The following is a 23429-nucleotide window of genomic DNA, read 5'->3' on the forward strand; positions in this document are numbered from 1 at the left end:
AGGGCTATATTTAAGGTAGCAATTCAAAATAAAGGTGGGGAAGTAATTGAGGCCATCTTGTAGATGGTCTTGGTGCCAGGCTAAGGAATTTCAACTTTATCCTATAGGCAGTAGGAAACCATTGATAGTTTTTGAGCATAAGTGGTAATATCTGGAAATCAGTGGCATTGGAAATATCTCTATTAGGACTCTGAGTTGCCTGCGAGAGAAAGCCATCCAAATAGGCTTAACTGGAAAGTCCAGGGATAGAGACATCTTTAGGCATGGCTTGATCCAGCAGCGCAAGTGATAGAACTGGCTTCTTCCTGTGTCTCTCTGCTTTGCATCCTTTGTGTAGGCTCCTTTCTCAGGCAGTCTTTCCTCTCATGGTGATGGGATGGTGCATGAGCTCCAGGCTCACGTCTTCCAAGGCTGAGGTCTAGGGGAAGAGAGGTTATTAGCTTTCCCAGTGATTCCAAGAACTATCCTTGAATTAAGTCTAGATGGCTGGGACCGCCTGGCTTGGTTTATATGCACACCTCAGGACCAGTATTTGTTACTGGAAGAATGCATTGTGCCAAGTCCCTTAAGCCTAGTTTAAATTTACAGTCCCCCTTCCCCAACTCAGAGTGGGGTTGGCCCCAACCCAACCACATTGAATGAAAGCAGGGGAGGAGTGAATTTCTAAGTGAAGACAGGCTTGTGGCTGCAAACAGTGCTTGAAGGCCGGGCCCCAAACCAACAAATGTCCGTTACAAGAAGGAAGGTCAGCGTGGTAATGTAAAGAATAGACTGGAGCAGAGAGAGACCACTGCTGAGAATTGTCTGTCATTCTTGTGTTTCTGCAGTGGCCTGGGAGGGTTGGACTCTCATTCAGTTCTTTACAATGGCCAGAGCCCCTCTTCCAGTGCTCTGCTCACCAAAGTTCCTATCAGTCTACTGATTGTCTCTCCGGAGAGAAATCAGAAGGGAAGACAGAGTTGGGATGGGTTCGGGGTGTGTAGGAGGCTGGCCACCGATCTCATTATCCAGTCCCATTTTGCCATGTGGGACGAAGAACCTCATCCTTCCATCTTAGTATCTGTTGTAGCAGTGTGCTGGGGAGAGGAAGACTGCCACCTTGGCAGGATTGTCCATCTGTCTGGCTTATGGTGATTTAGCTCTTTTTGAATTTATTACTTAAAAAATGGGTTAAGAAAAGACCAGATGCTTTTTAGGCTTTTCTCCTGGTTTTTGTTTATTGCACAGATAACATCACAACAACAATAAGGGATGAAAAGAAAGGGAAAAATAGTAGAATACTGTGACCGTCTTATTAAAGAGATAGATGGCCCTTGGCAGATGTGTAAATATTGTCTTCAATTTATCTTGCATCCTTTAAATGTGGACTTGTAAAAAAAAAAAACTCTCATTCTGTAATAGCACCAAGAGGTACCTTAGTATGAAGTGCAATGTAGCTTTGTTGAATTTTAAAATAAGTGTTGGCTAGACAAGTAAAACTATAGTCCTTATTCTTACAATTTAAGCTGGAGGAGCTGGAGGAAAGTAAAGATAAAGAAAGGAATCTGTATAATGTTTATTTACCTTTCTCCCACTGCATAGTCTTGTATGTGAAGGAAATGCAGCTTCCAAATCATTTTCTGTCTTCTGGTGTAATCTCTTGAGGGCTGGCTGGGTCATTGGAAGGCATTCAATACATGCTTTTGAACCAGGGTGATGAATTGTTGTGGCCTTGGCTGAGAGAGGGGATTAGCTGGTATGGGACTGTCTTGTGGTAAGATTGTCATTGGGTGGACTGACCTACTTTGATACAGTTTTCTTCCCCCTTCAGCACTTTTAAGTCTTTTTAACAATTCATGACCTGTCGACTATTAATTTAATGTGATTGAGACAAACATTGAATGCTGCCATTTTAAGAGCATAATTGAAAAAGCATAACTTTTCCAAGTCAGTGAGGGAAGCCTAGTAGAGTCTCTGGACATCAGTAACATCTGACAGATATTGTAGGTGGTAAATTGAATAAATAGGATGTTTCGGAGAGTGGTTTCTGTAAATAGGAAATTAATGTTGCTCACAATGAGTCAGATGTGAAAGAATGGTGTTCAAGTCTATTGACTCCCACTCAGGTACTCTAAGGACTAAGTCAGCCATTCTTAACCCTTTTTGAAATGCAAGGTATTGGCATATGACAGGTGGTCACCCTGAAGCATTATCTGTCCCCTTTGGGTTCATTTGCACAATACACACACAAGCCAGTACAACCAACATCTATCAGCTCATGCCCTTCAAAATTAATGGAATCATTCCATGAATGCTTCTGTGGAACTGTCTTTTCTTTTTTATCTCTCCAACACAGAGCCTCCAGTCACCCAGTTCTCTCTCTTCTGCCATTTCCCTGTAGATACAATTATCTTTTCTCCCTAGCAAAGTAGAGAGGAACAGCGTGCGTCCCGTCAGCAATCCTTCAATGTCCTGTTCACGCTATCTGGGTACTTTCTCCAATGAACCATGTTCTTTTCCCTTTCACAGCTTAATTTTTGAGAAAACTGAAAAATTATTACCAGTATATGGAAATTTTAAGGCATTCGTTTTATGATGATTAAAAAAAACTTAAGCATGTAATCTCATAATAATGATGTAATTGATTGTACAGTACAAGCACCTGAAGTGTAGGACCAGCAGTCTGAACCTTATTTTTCATTTAAATCAGGGCAGTTCTCTACTTCTGAGGGTGCTCTTGTCATGTGTAGACAACAGAGTGATTTGCGCCATTCGCAACTCTCCCTAGTCGCACTGTGTTTGTTTTGTTGTTGCTCTTTGGGGACTCATGGCTCTAACTGCAGCTTTCTGCCAGCCTCATCAGTGCCTCTCAACCTCTTCTGGCTTCTCAGCACTGTGCAGCCTGTGCTGCAGCCTGTGATTTGCAAGTCGGTCCCTGTGCTGGGCTGGAAGTGGGTAATTCTTCCCACTGACAATGCCCTTTTTGTCAGTCTTGAGCATTTAAAGTGCAACGTGGTTGGCAGCAGCAGATGTGCTGTGTACACCCACTCTGCTCAACCTCATTAGCTGTCTCGCTGCAAGGCAAATTGCCGGGGGAATGCAAGCTCTAGTCCTGCTGCAGATGCTGAGAGCCGGATGTTCACTGACTTAACTCTTCCTAAACAGCAGCTGGTTTCTCCTTCTTTCCTCTGTGCATCTTTTGAACTCAGTTTGAGAAACTAACATTCGTTCATTGCCTCTACGAACAATGAATATTTAAGAATATTCTAAACGTATTAAGGCAGAACCACTTATCAAATGGGTATTATGCAGAAGGAGCATCCTCTCTACTATATTTTAATCCTCATATCAACCTCTGGGAGGTAGGTATGGAGTCAGAAAGAACTGGGTTTGAATGCTGATGCTGCCATTCCCCAGTGGTGTGACATGTAGTCCCTCAAGTGACTTCACTGAGTTTTAGTTCCTAATCTGCATAATGAAGATAATAATGCGCCCTCTATAGGGTTGTTATGAGATTTAAACAGGATGGTTGATGTAAGTTCCTTAACAAGGTGGCTTGGCATGTAATAAGTGTTTAATAAACGGAGCTATTATGAAGAGTTTGAACTTGGCTAGGTTACTTGACTTACCCAGCATTGTACAACTATTAAGTGATGGAACTGGGCTGTGAGTTCATCTTTTGAAATTGATTTCTGTTGGGGGAAGTCATGGACCCCGAACGGAGGGACTGGCTGGAGCCGAGGCAGAAGAACATAAATTGTGGAGATTTCATGGACATTTATCACTTCCCTAATAATACTCTTAAAATTTCTTATGCCTGTCTTTACTTTAACTCTTAATCCTGTTATCTTTGTAAGCTGAGAATATACGTCACCTCAGGACCACTATTGTACAAATTGTAGAATATGTGTGTTTGAACAAAATGAAATCTGATTGTAAAACATGTGTGTTTGAACAATATGAAATCAATGCACCCTGAAAAGGAACAGAGTAACAGTGATTTTCAGGGAACAAGGGAAGATAACCATAAGGTCTGACTGCCTGCGGGGTCAGGCAGAAGAAAGCCATATTTTTCTTCTTGCAGAAAGCCTATAAACAGACGTGCGAGTAGGAGAAATATCGCTGAATTCTTTTCCCAGCAAGGAATAACCCTGGGGAAGGAATGCATTCCTGGGGATAGGTCTATAGACGGCCCTTCTGGGAGTGTCTGTCTTATGCAGTTGAGATAAGGACTGAAATACACCCTGGTCTCCTGCAGTACCCTCAGGCTTACAAGGATTGGGAAATTGCAGCCTGGTAAATTCTAGTCAGACCGGTTCTCTGCTCTCGAACCCTGTTTCCTGTTAAGATGTTTATCAAAACAATACGTGCACAGCGGGACATAGACCCTCATCAGTAATTCTAATTTTGCCTCTGCCTTGTCATCTTTATGGCCCTTTGAAGCATGTGATCCTTGCGACCTACTCCCTGTTCTTACACTCCCTCCCCTTTTAAAATTCCTAATAAAAACTTGCTGGTTTTGCAGCTCGGGATCATCATCACGGTCCTACCAATATGTGATGTCACCCCCGGAAGCCCAGCTGTAAAATTTCTCTCTTTGTACTCTTTCTCTTTATTTCTTAGACTGGCCGACACTTAGGGAAAATAGAAAAGACCTACATTAAAATATTGGGGACTGGTTCCCCCGATAGATTTCCTTTTCTTCAATTCTTCTTCTTCTTTTTTTTTTTTTTGAGACAGAGTCTTGCTCTGTCACCCAGGCTGGAGTGCAATGGCACGGTCTTGGCTTACTGCAACCTCTGCCTCCTGGGTTCAAGCGATTCTCCTGCCTCAGCCTCCTGAGTAGCTGGGATTATAGGAGCCTGCCATCACGCCTGGCTAATTTTTGTATTTTTAGTAGAGGCGGGGTTTCACCATGTTGGCCAGGTTGGTCTTGAACTCCTGATCTCAAATGATCCACCCGCCTTGGCCTCCCAAAGTTCTGGGATTACAGGTGTGAGCCACCATGCCCAGCCACACTCTTCTTTTATTAGAAAAGATGCCGTGTTAGTGCCAGAGCACCATGAAACAGAAATGGGAGCTCTTGGGTACTTCAGCAGTGAGCTGTGCCATTAAATTCCAAGGCTAATAATAAAAAAAATTAGAATACAAGAGCTAAAATCTATTGAGTACCCACTATATGGTTGGTGTACATGAAGCATTTGGCATGCAGTCCGTAGTCTTTTTAACAGTGTTCACAAAAATTCGGCCATTTGTGTTCTATCTTCACTAGTTTTGCCATTTCTGTGTGCCACCTAAACCATTATTTTGCTTAATAATTTTCTTTAAAATGGACTAACATTATTATTTAAACAAATGTATTTTCTAAAAGACAAGTTGTTATTGCTACTGTTAATAGAAAGCCAGCATCAACTACCACAAATAGGAGATGACCAGGAAAAGAAATACAATTAAAACAAAGCAGTGTTATCAAGTTCCAACTAGATAATACTCTGGACCTGAGGCCTGATCTCTTTAAGGAAGATTAACAAGTGTTAGCTTTTGTAAAGCGTGCTAGAACCGGGCTAGGCACCGTGGCTCATGTCTGTAATCCCAGCACTTTGGGAGGCCAAGGTGAGTGGATCATTTGAGACCAAGAGTTCGAGACCGGCCTGGCCAACATGGTAAAATCCTGTGTCTACCAAAAATACCAAAATTAGCTGGGCATGGTGGTGGGCATCTGTAATCCCAGCTACTCAGGGGGCCCAGGCCAGAGAATTGCTTGAACCCAGGAGGCAGAGGTTGCAGCGAGCCAAGATTGCACCACTGCACTCCATCCTGGGTGACAGAGTGAGACTCCGTATCAATAAATAAACAAATAGATAGTGCACTAGAACCAAACAGGCATTTCTTCTTGCCTTAACTTGAACCACTGAAAGAGAACTGGGGAAAGAACAACTCTTTCTCACTTGCTATTCCATGTTACTTAATGCTCTGTCTGTCTACCACATAAATAATTGTACGGGTCCCCATTTCCTGCTAAAGGAAACTCTGCCATGCAACCAGCCTGCAGGGAGTCGTTGTACAACTGGTAAGTGATGGAACTGGGCTGTGAGTTTGTGAGTTTGTCTTTTGAAAGTCACAGTCCTATCCATTTTCCAGGTGGGACGGAAGCTCAGTGTGGTCACACAGTGTACACAAGGTTAGACATAAGTGGTCAAAGATACAGTCAGGATTGAGGTATTTCTCGAGGAAACACGGGAGAAATGTGTCAGACTTCAGTAGGCTTGATGATGGAGCCTGCCTAAGAGCACTGGTGTGTTTGCCTGTGTTTTCTGTTACAAGTTTATGGTCATTGAGCTAATTGAGTTGCTGAGGTCCTCAGCAGCCTGAGAAACCCTGACACCCTTGGGGAGATGGCTGTGGTCCATGCGCTTAGAGTAGGGCAGTAGGGGATCTTTGCAGTAGGCAGTTAAGCGCCTGCTGCAGCTTTGACATTAGCCGTGGTAGTGCATGCAGCCACCTTCCTGCCTGAAGTGCCACTGGCTAGGCCTGCTGTGGGGAGTGGGGGTCTAAGAAGGTGTCAGAACCTGAGGCTGTTCCAGGCCTGCAGAGGTCATTGGCTGGAGGAGAGTACTGACTGCTGTAGATACAGACCATCTACAGGCCCTGGGGTGGTGGGAAGAGGGCAAGCCTCCCGTACGGTCAGGCAGAACAGGGATAGGGGAAGAGGGAGGTGGGATGAAATGGGATGGGGCAGATGACTGTGGCAATTCCTATAGTCGCTCTGTCTTGACATTCCAAAACACAGAAAAGTTGATGTGACAAACCCAGTCAGAAAGAGACAGAAAATGCCAAACAGGAAGAGCAGTGGCCTTAGTGATGTCAGACGCCGTGACATGCTCTCTTAATAATTGGGATGAGACAAGTTCTCATCCCAATTATTCCATTAAATTACTTAGCACAGTAAACTTGGGAAAATACTTACCTTTTTGCACCTCAGTTTTGTTTTTTTTTTTTTTTGAGACAGAGTCTTGCTCTGTTATCCAGGCTGGAGTGTAGTGGTGGGATCTCAGCTCACTGCAACCTCTGCCTCCAGGGTTCAAGTGATTCTCCTGCCTCAGCCTCCTGAGTAGCTGGGACTACAGGTGTGTGCCACCACACCTGGCTAATTTTTTTTTTTTTTTCATTTTTGTAGAGACGGGGTTTCTTCTTGTTGGCCAGGCTGATCTCAAACTCCTGACCTCAGGTGATCCACTTGCCTCAGCCTCCCAAAGTGCTGAGATTACAGGCATGAGCCACTGCGCCCAGCCTGCACCTGAGTTTTCTAATCTGAGAAATGGGATAATGCCAATATCCACTTATAGAGTTGTTTGGAAGATGAAATTAGCTAAGTACCTAGCAACATGCAGGCTGCTCACTAAATGGCGGTTTGCTCTTTCCCCTCCTCCTCCTCACTGTGGCATATGCTACCTTAAATCCTCCCTTTCCACACAGCCCCACTGTCCCCCAAACTGATATCATCTTCTGGAGGACATGGGTTGAGATCAGTACACATTTGGGCTAGGTGGCGAGAATAATAATATCTTACACATATTAGGAGTGCCTTGGCCATTTGTAGTTGCTCACATTCCCCAACAAATCATGGTCCATAGCCTGCTGAGCTGTTTAGTTTTGTTTTGTTAAGAAACCTTTGGCTTTCTGCCTGGTGCCATTCCAGCAAGAGGGAGCATCATGGCGTCTGACATTGCCAAGGCCACCACTCTTCCTGTTTGGCATTTTCTGTCTCTTTCTGACAGCGTTTGTCAGATCAGCTTTGCAGTGTTTTGGAATGTCAAGACAGAGCGACTAAAGGAATTGACATAGTCATCCCCCCCACCCCATTTCATCCCACCTCCCTATTCCTCCATCCCTGTTCCGCCTGACAGTACGGGAAGCATCCAACAGAGAAAAAGTAGTTGGTTTTCATGACACACACTTCAAAAGGTTGAAGTTGTCCAGGCAAAACCTGGTGTCTCCCTAAATGGCCCATTATGAACCTGTCCCTTCTGAATATACAGCAGCCCCCTTTTAGCTTTGCCATCCTTCACCCTGTCCCTTCTCTGTGGAGTATTGGTTTCTACAAAACTGAGGAGGAAGATTTTACTTAGTAGCACGGACTTTGTATATACGATTTTCTTCAACGATTCCATCAAATGGGCATTATCTTTATTTTAGATGAAGGCATGGAGATGCAGAGAAGTTAAGCGAATTGCTAAAATTCTCCATCCAGGAAACGACTGAGCTGGGAGGCAAACCAGGCACTTGACCAAGCCCCCGTCAAATGCTGTGCCAGTAAATGACCCCTTCCTTATAAATGTGGAACACGGTAGTCGATTCTGTGGGGAGCTCTGCAGCTTTCACTCCCTACCTCCCCTAGACTAAGGCATGCACCCCTCCTGGCTGGGAGAGTTGGGAGCTGGCAGCTCTCTCCCCTCGGCAGATCCCCTTGCCTCAGAGCCGCACAACTCTGCTGGGCCACCCCAGCTCCAGGCTTTCAGTGGGATCGGCTGAGGCTTTAGTTGTGACTACATCACAGCTCTGTTTCTCCTTCTGCCCACTCCTGCGGCCGTCGCACTCCCACAAGTGTGATCTGGAGCGCACTTGCCAATGAACTTTCCTATATGCAAGTATCCATCTCAGGATCTGTTTCTCAGGGACTCCAGCCCTGGCAGACATCTCCATATCCTGATGTCTCAGTTTTGGGTGCAGAAGCCTGCATCCTGCTAACAGGAGATGGTAGAGAATGGTTCTAGAACCATGTCGCCCGGATTAGAATCTCAGACTCCACCACTTACAGTGGTGTGATCTTGCAGATTAGCTCATCTTCTCAGAACCTCAGCTTCCTTATTTGTAATATGAGCATAAGAATAATATCCCTCTTACCAGCTATGGCGACAGAGAAAACTTAGGTCATGCACTTAACTAGAGCCTGGTACATAGGAACAGGCGGTAATGTTAGGTATCAGTAGTAGCAGGTCCTGCTGAACATCCCTTCTCTGTATCCCCTGTTTTCTTGGATTCCTTGAAATCACACCCTCCTTATTCACCTACTTTTCTCAACATTCGTCCTCTGTTGGCTTTCTGGCTCCGCCTCCTCCCACTGCCCTCTAAATGTATTTTTCTTGAATTTCAGTCTCTCTCTGGCTCCCTCTGCTTTTCTCCTTCATGTTCTGTCTTTCTAGTTTCCACACAGCAGGTCAGTGGCCTGCAAGCTCTCAAGCCCAGTCAAGAGCCCTTGCAATGGACTGAGTTTATTTGTATATATTTTTAAAGCGATGTAGTTTTTTTGTTTCTTTGTTTGTTTTGTTTTGTTTTCTTGAGACAGGGTCTCGCTCTGTCACCCAGGCTGGAGTGCAGTGGCACAGTCTTGGCTCACTGCAACCTCCAACTCCTGGGTTCAAGCGATTCTCGTGTCTCAGCCTCTGGAGTAGCTGGGATTACAGCCACATGCCATCGTGTGTGGCTAATTTTTGTATTTTTTGGTAGAGATGGGGTTTCACCTTGTTGGCCAGGCTGACCTCTAACTCCAGACCTCAAGTGATCCACCACCTCGGCCTCCCAAAGTGCTGGGATTACAGATGTGAGCCACCCACAAGGCCGTAAGTGAAGTAGTTTTTAAGGAGGGTGGGCAGACCTGTCATTTGCATGAATAACCAGAGCATTTCCCATTGGGCTGCTCCCAAAGTCAGCATGTCAAAGCTTTTGAACTGTGTTAACCATTTTGTTTGCAACTTATGCCGTTGAGTAAGGGCACCTGCTTGTCTTATAGTAGGTGCTATTGTCAAGGCTGATGCAGAGAAGGCAAGAGGAGGCAGAGAGGTGGGTAACTGCTCTTTGAAGTTCTGTGACAAGAAACAGGGTAAAGAGACTCTGGACAAGTCCCGGTATGATGAGAAGAGAGAGCCATTATGTTCAGGGCTTTATTTTTAGACTGTTTTGATAAATACCCTAAATCTCATTTGTTTACAGATCCACTACAAGACTTTTAGGAAAGTATAAAACCTGTGAAAATGATATGCAAGAACATCTACTGATGGCCTGTGTTTTGGATTCAATTGATCTACAAACTAAATCAATGAAAAATAGTTTCTGGCTTTACAGGTTAAAGTTTTAAAATGTAGTTCTAAGAGGAGAAGAGGAGGTGAGGGGTCTGTGAGAGGAAAAGATAGGGCAGGAAAAGGTGAGGAGAGAAGGAGGAGAAGGAACCTGACCTGTCATAGTCATTACTGTGGGATCAGCACTTTAAAAATGTCTTCTCGTTAATATTCATAAAATCTCTGTAAGGGTAGAATATTATGCCCATTTTACAGATAAGGAAATAGGAGCTCAGAACAGATAAAAACCCATCCTAAGCCACACTCAGGATGGTCTGATTCCAAAGCCTGTGTTCTTAACATCCCACCTCACTGGAGGAGCTAGCGATCATAGGATGCCATAACTTTATCTGTAATCAGTTTCAGTTTCCGTCATCACCCTTGTGACATGGAGGGACAGTGCTACAAGGTCATAACTAAAAAAGATGTTCCAGAGTAACCTGGATTTGTTTATAACACAAGCCAATGGAAGTTTTACGGTAAATTCATACCTCCCCATCCCCTAATTCACAACCATCCCCCCCACCACACACACACCAGCCACCCACTCTCCCAATTCGGAAAACTTTCAGAGAGCTTCAGTTCTGTTGATTTTCATACTATCTATGGTTCAGCCCATTGTGGTCAAATGAATTGCACTTACTTTCAATCTACCTTCTGAACTTAAAAAATTCCAGAGGTGGGGTCCAGGTTATAATATTTGGGTGCTAAGATAAGGCCTTGTGTTGGCTAACTTATGGTATCCTTTTATCACATCTGCTTGAAAAATTCTTGCTTCGATGAACAGCCATATCAAATGATTTTTTTTAAATGCCTGATATGGTTTGGATCTGTGTCCCACCCAAATCTCCTGTCAAATTGTAATCCCCAATGTTGGAGGTGGGGCCTGGTGGGAGGTGATTGGATCATTGTTGGGGGAAGGGTACAGTTCTCATGGCTTAACACCATCCCCCCTTGGTGCTGTTGTGATAGTTTTCACGAGATCTGATTGTTTAAAAGTGTATATCACTTCCCCCTTCTTTCTCTTCCTCCTGTTCCGACCATGTGACATGCCTGCTTTCCTTTCGCCTTCTGCCATGATTCTAAGTTTCCTGAGGCCTCCCCAGAAGCCAAGCAGATGCTGCCATGCTTCCTGTACAGCCTGCAGAATCGTGAGCCAATTCAACCTCTTTTCTTTATACATTACCCAGTCTCAGGTATTTATTTATGGCAGTCAGAGAATGGACTAATAAAATGCCCTTTTATGATCACTGCAAAGACAGAAAAAGGAGAAATTTTTTGAAGAATAGAGTTTAGAAAATAAATGAAGGTGTTTCCTTTCTTCTGCACTTGATTGAAAAAAACAAAACAAAACCTAGCATTTGAAATTTGTTACCTGTGGTTTTGAAGAATAAAATTCCCAAGCTTACTTGCGTGTTAGACTCATGTGGGTCATCAAAACATGATCGGAGCTCCTGGTATTGGCGGTTGAAAGTATTAATAATATACGGCTGTCAAACAACCACCACCACCTCAGAACCGACATCTCACAAGTGAAGCACCTTTGAAGCGGAGTGCGGGTTAGGATCTGCAGTTGCCTCTTTGTGGCGTTGCAAGGAATGGTGCTGGGTTTCCCTGAATTTTAGATTTGAGAGGTCTTTCCACGACACTTCTTGGTTACCTAGAGTCCAAGGGTTTCCTAAGGCCACAGAAAGTCATTCTAGAAGACAGACTGTCAGCCAAAAGCATTAATTTTGCTTTCTCCCTTTGCTCCTGTTTGTGAAATATTTTCCGATTATTTTTCCATGTTCTTCTTAAGCAAGCAGTTCTTGGTGCTTTACTGCCTAGACTTTCTAAGTAAGGAGTTGAACCATTTGTTTCTGAAACAAAATGTTCACAGGACTCCCCCCACTGTATGGAAATCTACTTGCAAGAATAAAGTTTGAATCCTGCCTCAGGTTAAGAAACTCATTGGAATTTCTTGCAAGTGGTCCTGTCCAACCTGCACCATCTCCCCTTCTAAGTTCACACCCTTCTCAGGTTCTGATTTGAAAGCACTTAATTAGAGGGCTGATTAGAACCTAATCAGGTTGCTAATGAAGTAGCTGACAGCCCAGATCAATTAAAAAAGGAAAAAGCATCCCTGGCCTTTTGTTTGCAGCTTCTACAGGAGATGACATTCTCTTTTTAATTGCTTTGAAACAGGCTTTGCTGAACAAATCAGACTCTGTCATTCACGCTTCCCTCTCGGTCATGTTGCCTGCGCCAGCAAGAGGCTGCACTGCAGCCAGAGGAAAGCTTTTGGACTTTGGAAAGCAAGGTTTTTCTTTTTCCTGTGCTTGATGCTTGTACATCTTACACTTCTAAGGGATTGCTCTGCCCACCTGTTCCCCCTCCTGAGCAACTGAGCTTCTGAGATAATCACTCTAAATCCCAACTAAGCCAAACTATTTAACCAGAACATCCCCAGAGTATATATGTTTATCTCTCTGAAAAAGCAACAGTGACAATGGAAACCAGTGACAATGGAAACAAATATTTTAAATAATGTTTCTTCCCTTTTTGGTGCCAATCTGGATTCTGGACTCTAGACACAGATCCCTAGAGTTTGGATTATAATTTCTATAGAAGTAAAAATAGTGGGTGTATTCTGACATCGTAGGCATTACTCAGTAGAAAATGAAATTGCTTTCTAGGTTTCATCATCACACAGTGTGTGAAACTTATGTTGGAATCAGTAGGACACAAGGCCCTGGTGATAGGAACCAGACCAAGGACTGAGGGAAAGAGGAGAATGGGAAGGGAGAGAGGTGGGGTTCTGAGGGCAGCATTTGCTTACTGGTGCCAGGAAGAGCTATAGAAGTGGCTTAAAAAAATACTTTAAAGAATACAAATCGAGCACCTGTCGTGTGCTAGGCACCATGCTGAGCACGGGTTAGAGAGCAGTGAAGAACATGGCTCTTTGAAAGACAGACAACAAACAAATGATTGTAGATAAATAAGAGCGTGCACAGTGCTGCAGAGCATAAATCGTGAGCACTGGAGGCCTGACCTATATGGACGCAGCAGACTTCCCCGAGGAATGTAGTGTAAGCTGAGAAGTGAAGGTCAAGTAAGAGATGGCTGGGCATGGGGCGGGGTTGGTGGGAGGAGGCGGAGGGGGGTGCAGAGTGGAGTCCCCGCCAGCAGGAGTAGCACAGGGGCCTGCACAGGGAAGGGAGGCAGGGGAAGCGGGGAGCAGGTATTGTGCTAGGAACTCGGCAAAGTCTCACATGCTGGAGGATTTCATGAGTTGGGGCTGGAGAGATGCCCAGTCATTTGTAGCCCTTTAAGCCACTTGAAGGATTTTGGGCTGTAAAGGAATGGGAAGCCATTAAAAGGTTTTCAGGAGGGGATTCTTAGGATCAGATTTGTGTTCTTGAAATATCCCAGCAGCTGTGTGGATAACAGATTAGGGGGAGTCCAGATGGGAAGTGAGGGATCATGGAGATTTTTATAGTTGTCCAAGTGAAAGTGGCCTGAACTAGGGTGCTGACGGTGGAGATGGGGAGAGGCAGGCAGATGTGAGAGAGCGTTAGAGGCTAGAATGACCAAGAACCGGTGGTTAATTGGATGTTGGGAGTGAGGAAGAGGAAGTAGTTAAGAGTGATTCCTAAAGATCTGTGTTGAGCAACTGGATTATGGTGGGACCATTTGCGGAGAGTCGCAGTGGTGGAGAGAGAGTAGAACTGGGGCTGCAGATGGGGCAGTTATGAGTTCAAGTCTTGGCTGTATTTAGTTTGAGGCATCAGGTGGTGATGTCATGGAGGGCAGTGGTGTGGGTGGATCTGGGACCTAGAGGAGCTGGAGAGGTGGGCATCCTTGCCAAACAGGTGAACTGTAAATCTGGAGCTCCATAAGATACCCCTGGGGGAGAGGGTAGCCTGAGAAGCTCAAATGCAGGTCAGAGCCATGAAGAATCCCAGCATTTAATGGTCTCTTAGAAGAGGGCAAATTGGGAATCAGCCAAGGAAACTAAGAAGCTGCCATCAGAAACAAGAGGAGAAAACTGGAGAGAACCTTTTTCGTGATGCTTTTCATATTCAAGTTTCTGCGACGAGATCATTGTGAATTGATAACCACTTCAGGCCTGAGAGCACTGATTTCCAAAAATGTTCCAGCAACGACATCCTCTTCTGTAGATGACACCTGGAAAGGCGGAAGGCTGGGACTGAAGGCCTGCTCACTTAGCCCTCCCCTCCTGTGTGCACTCCACCTCACCCCTCTGAACCCCAAGGCTGTGAGGAAGGACGTTGGGACAGCCCTGCCCTAGAGGATGACCTTGGCCTAGTGAGTTTAGGGCCACTCAGAGTAGAATAACCTTGGATTCTGTTCCTAGGCTGGGCACCACATTCCTCCATGAGCCAACCAAAGGCCTGGTTCCTTTGCACCTAGAGAGCTTACATCTCTGGATTGCTCCAGGTTAGGAAGTAGCAAGGAGCCCTTTACCAGACACCCTCGCTCCCTCCCCAGTGAATGCCTCATGACCCTTAGTAACCCAGCTTAGACATCATTTATTCATCATTTATTTCATGAGCCTTCCTAGGCCCCCAGTTCAGGGGCCTCCCCAGCCCTGCTTCTCCCTTCAAACAGCCTTGTTGCACTCATCGCACTGATGACTTGGGTATTTCCTGACATACACTTCTCCCCTACTACACTGAGTTCTCAAGGGCAGGGACTAAATCTTTACATCTTCAAGCCAAGATCATGCCTGACAAGGTGCGTGTCTTCAATATATATTTGCCAAAATAAATTAAAAATTACTTTGAGTTAAACTTGGAAGGGACTTCAGCTAGTCCATAGCCCTTCCTTCTTTTGTATGTGAAGGTGAGGATAAGCCCCAGCTATAGCTGGCAGGCTCCTGATTTCCGGTCCAGTTTTCCTAGGATCCATTCTTCAGGGCTTAGAAGCCCAAAAGAAGAGTTAACAGCACTAAATAAATCTGTACATGTTGGAGAAAAAAAAAAACAACCCTAGTCTGCAAGCCGTAGGTGGCTCTCGCTGGTTTAAATGGTGCTATCTCAGTATCACCCACCAGGTCCACAGCATAAAGTGGCTTTCTTTGGAGTCACTTTTCATAAGTAGAAGTGTGACTGTCTCTCCTACTTGTCTTCACCACCTGTCATGGCCTTGGTTCCTTCACCGATTTGCTGTCACTTCTAATTCTTACCTTCAAAAAAGGCTCACTTCTCACATTTTCTGGTGGAAACGCTTTGTTTGTTTGTTTTTAATCTCCTCTGGCAGGATTTGCCCAAGGATGATTCCAATGTAAAGGCTCTGGGGCTTTCTCTGTGTGGAGAAGGGTTAGGAAATTCCTCTACGGAAAAGGTAAAATTGGCCTCTCTTCCTTGGAGACAGAATAACGGTTCTGTTTTTTTTTTTTTTTTTTCTTGAAGAGTTGAAGAGGGGCTCTAAAGAGCCATCCTTGAGTATAAATGCCACAAAGCACTTGTCTTCTGCCATCACTGGTAGCAGGGCTGTGACCCTTGATATAGGAGGAATCAGCTGAAGGGCTGAGAGGCCGGCTATTCTCTTCTGCCGCCCATTTATCTTGTTCCAGGACCATTTATTTGTTTCCCTTTAGATCTCCTCTTCACAATCCACGCTGCCTTCCAGCTATTGGGCAAGAATTTTTGTCAGCCTACCAATTTTGTTGAGGAAGTAGAGAAGGCAGAGGAAGAACCCAGGTCTTGATCCTGTGTTCAAACCCCAGCTCTGCCCAGTGTGCAATCTGTCTCTCTCTCTCTTTTTTTTTTGAGACAAAGTCTCGCTCTTGTCCCCCAGACTGGAGTGCGATGGCGCGATCTCGGCTCACTGCAACCTCCGACTCCCGGGTTCAAGCGATTCTCCTGCCTCGGCCCCCCCAGTAGCTGGGATTACAGGTGCCTGCCACCACGCCTGGCTAATTTTTGTATTTTTAGTAGAGACGGGGTTTTACCATGTTGGCCAGGCTGGTCTCGAACTCCTGACCTCAGGTGATTCGCCCGACTCGGCCTCCCAAAGTGCTGGGATTACAGGCGTGAGCCACCGCACCCGGCCACAATCTCTCTTAACCTCTGTGAGCCTCAGTTCCCTCCTCTGTAAAATGAGATTAATGATGCCTCCCTAGCAGGGCAGTTGTGAGGCTCGGTGAAAATGTATATAAGGCCCCTGGCAGAGTGCCTGGCCCATGAAGCCACCTAATAAACATTTAGTGTTAATAAGCCCAAGTTTTTAGGTGAGGTCATTACAATTTCACTTGCTTTAATCCTGGCTGTGCATCCAAAATGGTATGATCGATCGGTCCCTCCGCAGTTTTCATGGCGTGTCTAGTGCAATAAATGGTTTGCTGCCTTAATGATTGTTGTTGTCAGTATCACTATTGTGATGCCTATTGATGGGATGGTCTCTTTTAAAGATAGATTCTTGGGTGATAAGTAGTTACCTGTAGCTGAATGCATACAAAGAATGAAACCTGGGTCGCTTTATGTCTTTTGTCTGTTTTATGTTTGAAAAATATGAATTAATCTGTCAAAATAAAAAGACAAAATGTTTAACCAACATTTTTAACCAGCCAAGCCACATTTTAACCAAACACCATGTTTAACCAACTAAATGGGGGCACTTAGACTAATTGGGTCTGAATTCTGTGGCGACTCAGGGTATCCTTGGCAACTGTTTAGGAGAGAGCTGAGCTTCCCAGAGCTCTGCTTTCAGATGGAGGACGCAGAAAGGTTAGACTTTCAAAGCTCTTTTTGTCTGTCAGCCAGTGTCTGTAGGCAATCTGTGCTTTTAGAGAGCCTGTCAAATTACAAGGAAGGTGTGGGTGGCCAGATTATTGCCCTTGAATAGAAATATTATACTTTTTCAACGAATGCTGGTCTTGATTAAATAGCTCTCTGGTTAAGAGGCAGCACAGAAAAGTATGTTAACCCTAGTTTAAGAACAATCTTAAGGGTTACTGTTTCTTTGTATCTTTTCTACCAGAAGCTGTCGCTTTGCTATTCATAGGCCCTCCCTGAAAAAGCTCTGCTACTTGAATTGGGCCATTAGTAATATTGACTACGATGACTGGATTCTCTTTACCTTTTTTGCAGAATTGAGTATTTGCTGGAGACTATTTTAGTACAACCTAGTTGCACATCAAAGTATAGCCTAAGGAAATAATTAGAAACACCAAAAAAGCTAAAGAAATTCTTCTCAGGATTACTCCTACTAGGAAAACTTTGGAAACACCCAAAATGTCCAGCAACGAGGACTTGTTAAGGAGATCAGAGTACACCATAAGATAGGAGTTTTATATAGCCATTACAATTTTCATGTAAGAGCGTTTTTTGTTTTTTTATTTTTTGAGACAGAGTCTCGCTCTCGCCACCCAGGCTGGAGTGCAGTGGCACAATCTTGGCTCACTGCAACCTCTGCCTCCTGGGTTCAAGCAATTCTCCTGCCTCAGCCTCTCAAGTTCAAGTGATTCTCCTGCCTCAGCCTCCCGAGTAGCTGGGATTACAGGCACCTGCCACCACATCCAGCTAATTTTTGTATTTTTAGTAGAGACGGGGTTTCACCATGTTGGCCAGGCTGGTATCGAACTCCTGACCTCAGGTAATCCACCTGCCTCAGCCTCCCAAAGGGTTGGGATTACAAGCATGAACTGCCGCACCCGGTCTATGAGTAGTTTTTAATGGCAACTGTTTACAATGCAATGTTAAAGTAAGACACAAAATTGTATGTTGAACCTGATCTTGACTTAAATCAATAAAGATATATAGATGAAAAGACTGTAAGGAAGTGTACTAAGCTGATAATTATACCAAAGTTGTCACTTGGGCACAGGACTGTAAGCGATTTTTCTTGTATTTTTTATTTTTTCCCATATTTTCTAATTTTTCACTATCAACATAAATTACTTCAATTTAGGTTAAAGTGTTATTCAACAAATGCAAAGACAAAATCTTGTAGTTTCAGGGAGGTAATGGTGGTGGAACCTTTAAATTAGAAATTGGTAGTGAGCGGCAGCTGTTGGATATTAATGTTTAACACTTATATAACATTTTGCAAGACGTTTTTAAGGTGTTTGATAGCACCTGAGCTCATTTGCATACCCTCCCTCTGTGGTAGGCAGCAGGGATTGTAATGATTTTATGGATGAAAGAAAGGCCGAGTGTGGTGGCTCATGCCTATAATCCCAGCACTTTGGAAGGCTGAGGCGGGTTGATTGCTTGGGCCCAGGAGTTCGAGACCAGCCTGGGCAATATGGCAAAACCCTGTTTCTACTAGAAATACAAAAATTAGCCGGGTATGGTGGTATGTACCTGTAGGCCCAGCTACTTGGGAGGCTGAGGTGGGAGGATCGCTTGAGCCCAGGAGGCAGAGGTTACAGTGAGCAGAGATCACGCAACTGCACTCCAGCCTGAGCGATAGAGCAAGACTTGGTCTCAAAAGCAAACAAAGCATAGAACAAGCACTGCATTTTCCTCCCATGAAATCTTTAAGCTGTGAAAGCAGGGCTTACATGAAGACGTGGTGCCACCATCCCTTATTCACAGAAGCATAGATGATTGATTAGGATTGGCAGGGACCTTAAAAACGGTGTGTAGTCCACTACCTCACCAAGAGGAAACTGAGGCAAAACAGTGAGTTAGCCTAGTATTTGAGAAGATAATTCCCATGCCTTGTTATTTAGGATGAAGGATGTTCTAGAGGAGCTTTTTGGTTTAATAGATAGCATGATTCCTGCTGAAGACCTCAATGAAAAGTGGGGGAACCTTGAATTCTTACAGATTAGACTGGGGACAAGATAGACAGAAAGAATATTGGCAGCCAGAGACTCTCATGCTTCCTGAATTCCCTGATTGAACAGTGCATCTGATGCTCTCCTTGGCCCCTTGTATTATAGCAGCCAGACTGTCCTAGCCCTCTTCTGTGAGACCTCTCCCTCACCCGCTTCCCGCTTCTGCTTCCTGGGTTTCCATGCCTCTTGGTGTCTCTAGCATACTAGCCCATCTATGATCACTTTCACATTTAGGTTTCAGGGTATACTCCCCTCAAGGTGGTACAAGAATTCTAAGCTTCACTCCCTCCCATTTCTCTGATGTTGTTTGTCAAGGTGGTCACAATCCAGATTCAGAGGAGCCAAATACTCATATTCTCCACCAGTTACCATCACTGATATATATATTTTTTAACCAGTGCTTGCTTAACTGAGGATTAATTTTTTTCCATAGCACCCAAGAGTTTGCAGGGATTCAAGAAAAGGCAAGTATGAACGTGATGATGCTACTTTTAGAGTGAAACAGATAGCTGGATTTGTTTTTTGTTTTAGAAATGGCATCTTGCTTTGTTGCCCAGGCTGGAGTGCAGTGGTGTGATCACATCTCATTACAACCTCAAACTCCTGTGCTCAAGTTATCCTCCCACCTCAGCCTCCCAAGTAGCTGGGACTGCAGGCACACACCAACATCCCCAGCTAATTTGTTTTACTTTTTTGTAGAGATGGAGTCTCACTATGTTGTCCAGGCTTGTCTTGAACTCCTGGCCTCAAGTGATCCTCCCACCTTAGCCTCCAAAAAGTGCTGGGACTGCACCTGGCCCATAGCTGAGTTTGAATGGAGGTACTCCCTTTGGCCAGTTAAATCTTTGCTTGTTTAAGTGTAAAAAGAAGGTAATAAGAATCACATAGATTGGGCACAGTGGCTCACACCTGTGATCTGAGCACTTTGGGAGGCTGAGGAGAGGATGGCTTGAGCCAAGGAGTTTGAGACCAGCCTGGGCAACATAGCAGGGCTCCATCTCCACAAATAAAGTAAAATAATAAGAATATTGGCCAGGCATGGCGGCACACACCTGTGGTCCCACCTACTCAAGAGGCTGAGGTGGAAGGAGATTACTTGAGCCCAGGAGTTTGGGGCTGCAGTGAGCTGTGATCATGCCACTGAACTACAGCCTGCATGGCAGAGCCAGACCTTGCCTCAAAAAACAAAAACAAAAACAAAAACAAAACAAAAAAAACCCCACAATAGCAGTGGGCCAGAAGAGAAAGATAGGAGATGCTACCTCAGCTCCACTACATACAGACAGGTGAACAAGAAACTACAGGAGAGAGAACTTCTAAAGGGCTAAACAGAGACACCCAGAGGACACCCAGAGGAGTGCAGAAAGGGCAATTTTTATCCAATATCTGTGCTAGTCAAGGCTAGGGTATACTATGCTGCAGAAACAAGTAAGTCTGGAAACATCAGGAGCTTAGTACAGCAAAAATTGATTTTTCACTCAAGCAAAATCTGAGGTGCATCGCCGGGGCCCTGCCCCATCTGATGACCCTGGGATGCAGTTATTTTCCATCTGGTGTTGCCAACAGGCAGCTTCTAGGGTCACTGAGGCAGGGAAGAGAGCACTAAAAAGGCCATGCACTGGCTGTTAAACGTTGTGTCCAGACATGACACATGTCACCTCCACTCATATTTCATTGACTAAAACTAGCCACAGGGCTTTGCCTAACTCCTAGGAGATTAGAAGTTTAGAAGAGCACATGGGCTACGGGTGACCATTAAAAGTCTCTGCCACTGTACTAATGTTAATTGAGCCCTCCCTATGTGCCAGGCACTGTTCTCAACACTGTACATGGCTGATCTCATTTAATCCTCAACCTTATGAGGTAGTTACTAATATCTGTATTATAATGTACAGATAATGCACTGAGACCCAGAGAGGTTAGGTAACTTGCTGGTGTCTCACAGCTAGTAGGTAGTGGGGTCAGGATCAAAGCCAAATAGACTTTAGGGCCTGAGTTCTTAACCTCTGCACCTGCTGCCTCTCTAATGCCATCTCTCCTGGAGAGATTTCTGTAAAATTATAGGCAATGTAAATAAAGCACCTCATATGCAGTGTCTGACATGTAATAGTTCCTCACATATGGCAACTGTTTCTATTATTATTGTTGTCGTTATTGGCTACCTAAGTCCCTTCTGACTCAAGGCAGGGTATAAATAGATGACTATGTGATAAAGCTTCATTAAAATGTACCTCTTTTGTCCTGGAATCGGGGGTTGCACGGAATGTTTTAATATAACATTGCAGAGAAGTATCAAGTAAATGCCATCACCGGGAAGGATTTTAGCAAGTCGTGCTCATGCTGACCCGGTAATGGCATGAAAGCAAAGTCTGCATTTTAATTACCGCCCCACCATGTCTTGTTACTGGTATCTGCAAGGCTTCTCTGAGCAAAATTGAAAGATACAATAGTCGTTTATTTCGTATTTGTTTTCATTAAACATTAGCACTGATCTTGACTTGTTCTGTAAGTACTTAAAACACAAATACTGTGTTGTAAAGTGATTTCTGAACCTCTTTGTGTAGCAAAAAATATATCTGGTCTTGAAGTGACTCCCCTGTCTCTTTAACTGACATCACTCCTGCTTCTTCTCAGGAAGGCTCAGCACCTAGAGGCTCCCTGATGTGTGGGTGGGTGAGCAGGTAGCACTACCCTGGAAAAAGGAGCTGTTCTGGATTCTCTAGATTTTCATAGACCAGTGAAGGATATCATTGAGTTTGTGGAAGGACTGGGGCAGTTAATGGTGTGCGTAAACCTGTGTGATTGTGGTGGTTGGTGCCATAGCTTCTTGCCAGGTAGGAGTTGGAAGGTGAAGTCTTAGTACTTGAGAGATATTTCTCCTTCTTCTTTAACATTGGGAATTGGGGGATGGTTCCTTCTTCTTTCTTACCTTCTTTCAAGGAGCCTGATTTCTGCCATAGGCTGTAGCCCATTGTTTCTGACAAAACAAGATGCACTCCTAGGGGTCTGTCATGGGGTAAACTCCGGAGTGGACAGTGCTGTGCTTAGCAGTGGGCCAGGAGAGAAAGAAAGGAGATGCTACCCCAGCTCCACCACACACAGACAGGTGAACGAGAAACAACAGGAGAGAGAACTTCTAAAGTGCTAAACAGAGACACTCAGAGGAGTGCAGAGGGGGCAATTTTTATCCAATCTCAGTTTCCATTGCCCAAGTGTCAATCTTTGTAATCCAAAGATCCTTCAGAAGAACATTCACTTAAAAGCCAAAATGATACTGGAGGATCGAGCCGAGGGTGGCTGAATCACATATGTGGATGCCTCTTTTATTCTGTTCAGAACCCACAGGTATTACTGTGTCTGAGAACTAAGTAGGTCATGTTAGGTAATGAAATTCCCCAGTATCATTTTGGCTTTTAACTGAACATCCTTCTGAAGGATCTTTGAATTAGGTATTGACACTTTGGCACTGGCAACATACTGGATAAAAATTTGGCAAGTCTTTAAAAAGAAGTATTCTGTAAAATAACATATACTCTATGATTACAACTATATAAAAATACCTATATATGTGGCCAGCCTCCAGACACAACTATACATAGTGAAGGAAGATATTTTATAGTGGTGAGATTATACAAGAATTTTTTATAAATGTTTTTGATGTTGTATTGCCCCCATTTTAATGAAGGAAGAACAAATTCTTATTCTGTTATAGCCAAAATATGACATTTTAACAAATCAATGGGAAAAGCATCAATGGTGAAGTTCAGAGAGAGAATCTTTAAAATAACTAAAAAATAGTCACATTGCAAGGAAATGCTGACCTTTGGGCAGAGAACTTGAAAGGGGAAAATTTTAGGGAAATACAGGAGGTTTTTAGAAGTCAGTAGATCCTAATCATTAGGGATTTGCTATTGATATTTTTCAAACATCAGAGCAAAGCCAAGAGCATTCTAATTTTTTTTTTTTTGAGATGGAGTTCCGCTCTTGTTGCCCAGGCTGGAGTGCAATGGCGCTATCTCCGCTCATCACAACCTCCGCCTCCCAGGTTCAAGCAATTCTTTCCTGCCTCAGCCTCCTGAGTAGCTGGGATTACAAGCGCACACCACCACGCCCAACTAATTTTTTTTGTATTTTTAGTAGAGACAGGGTTTCTCCATGTTGGTCAGGCTGGTCTTGAACTCCCTAGTTCCGCCTGCCTCAGCCTCCCAAAGTACTGGGATTACAGGCGTGAGCCACCACGCCCAGCCAAACATTCTAAATTTAAGAAGAAGAAAATTATCCATAATCACAGAAATGCCACAAACCAAACCATCTTTCTATTTGTTCCTTATACTCTAGCATTTGCCCATCTATATCCAAACATTTCACGTAGCTTTAGATACCTTTTATTCAGTTCCCCCCACCCTTGGCCCTGCGCTACATAAATATTTTTACCCGATACTTTATTAATTTAGGTATTCAAAAAAGCATTACTGATTACATTTTAAAACACTGTTATTCTTGAACATTTGTTGACTTGAACTATCTGACCTTCTCTAAAAAAAAAT

Source organism: Pongo pygmaeus, chromosome 1, assembly GCF_028885625.2.
Source record: "Pongo pygmaeus isolate AG05252 chromosome 1, NHGRI_mPonPyg2-v2.0_pri, whole genome shotgun sequence".
In the NCBI taxonomy this organism is placed as follows: domain Eukaryota; kingdom Metazoa; phylum Chordata; class Mammalia; order Primates; family Hominidae; genus Pongo; species Pongo pygmaeus.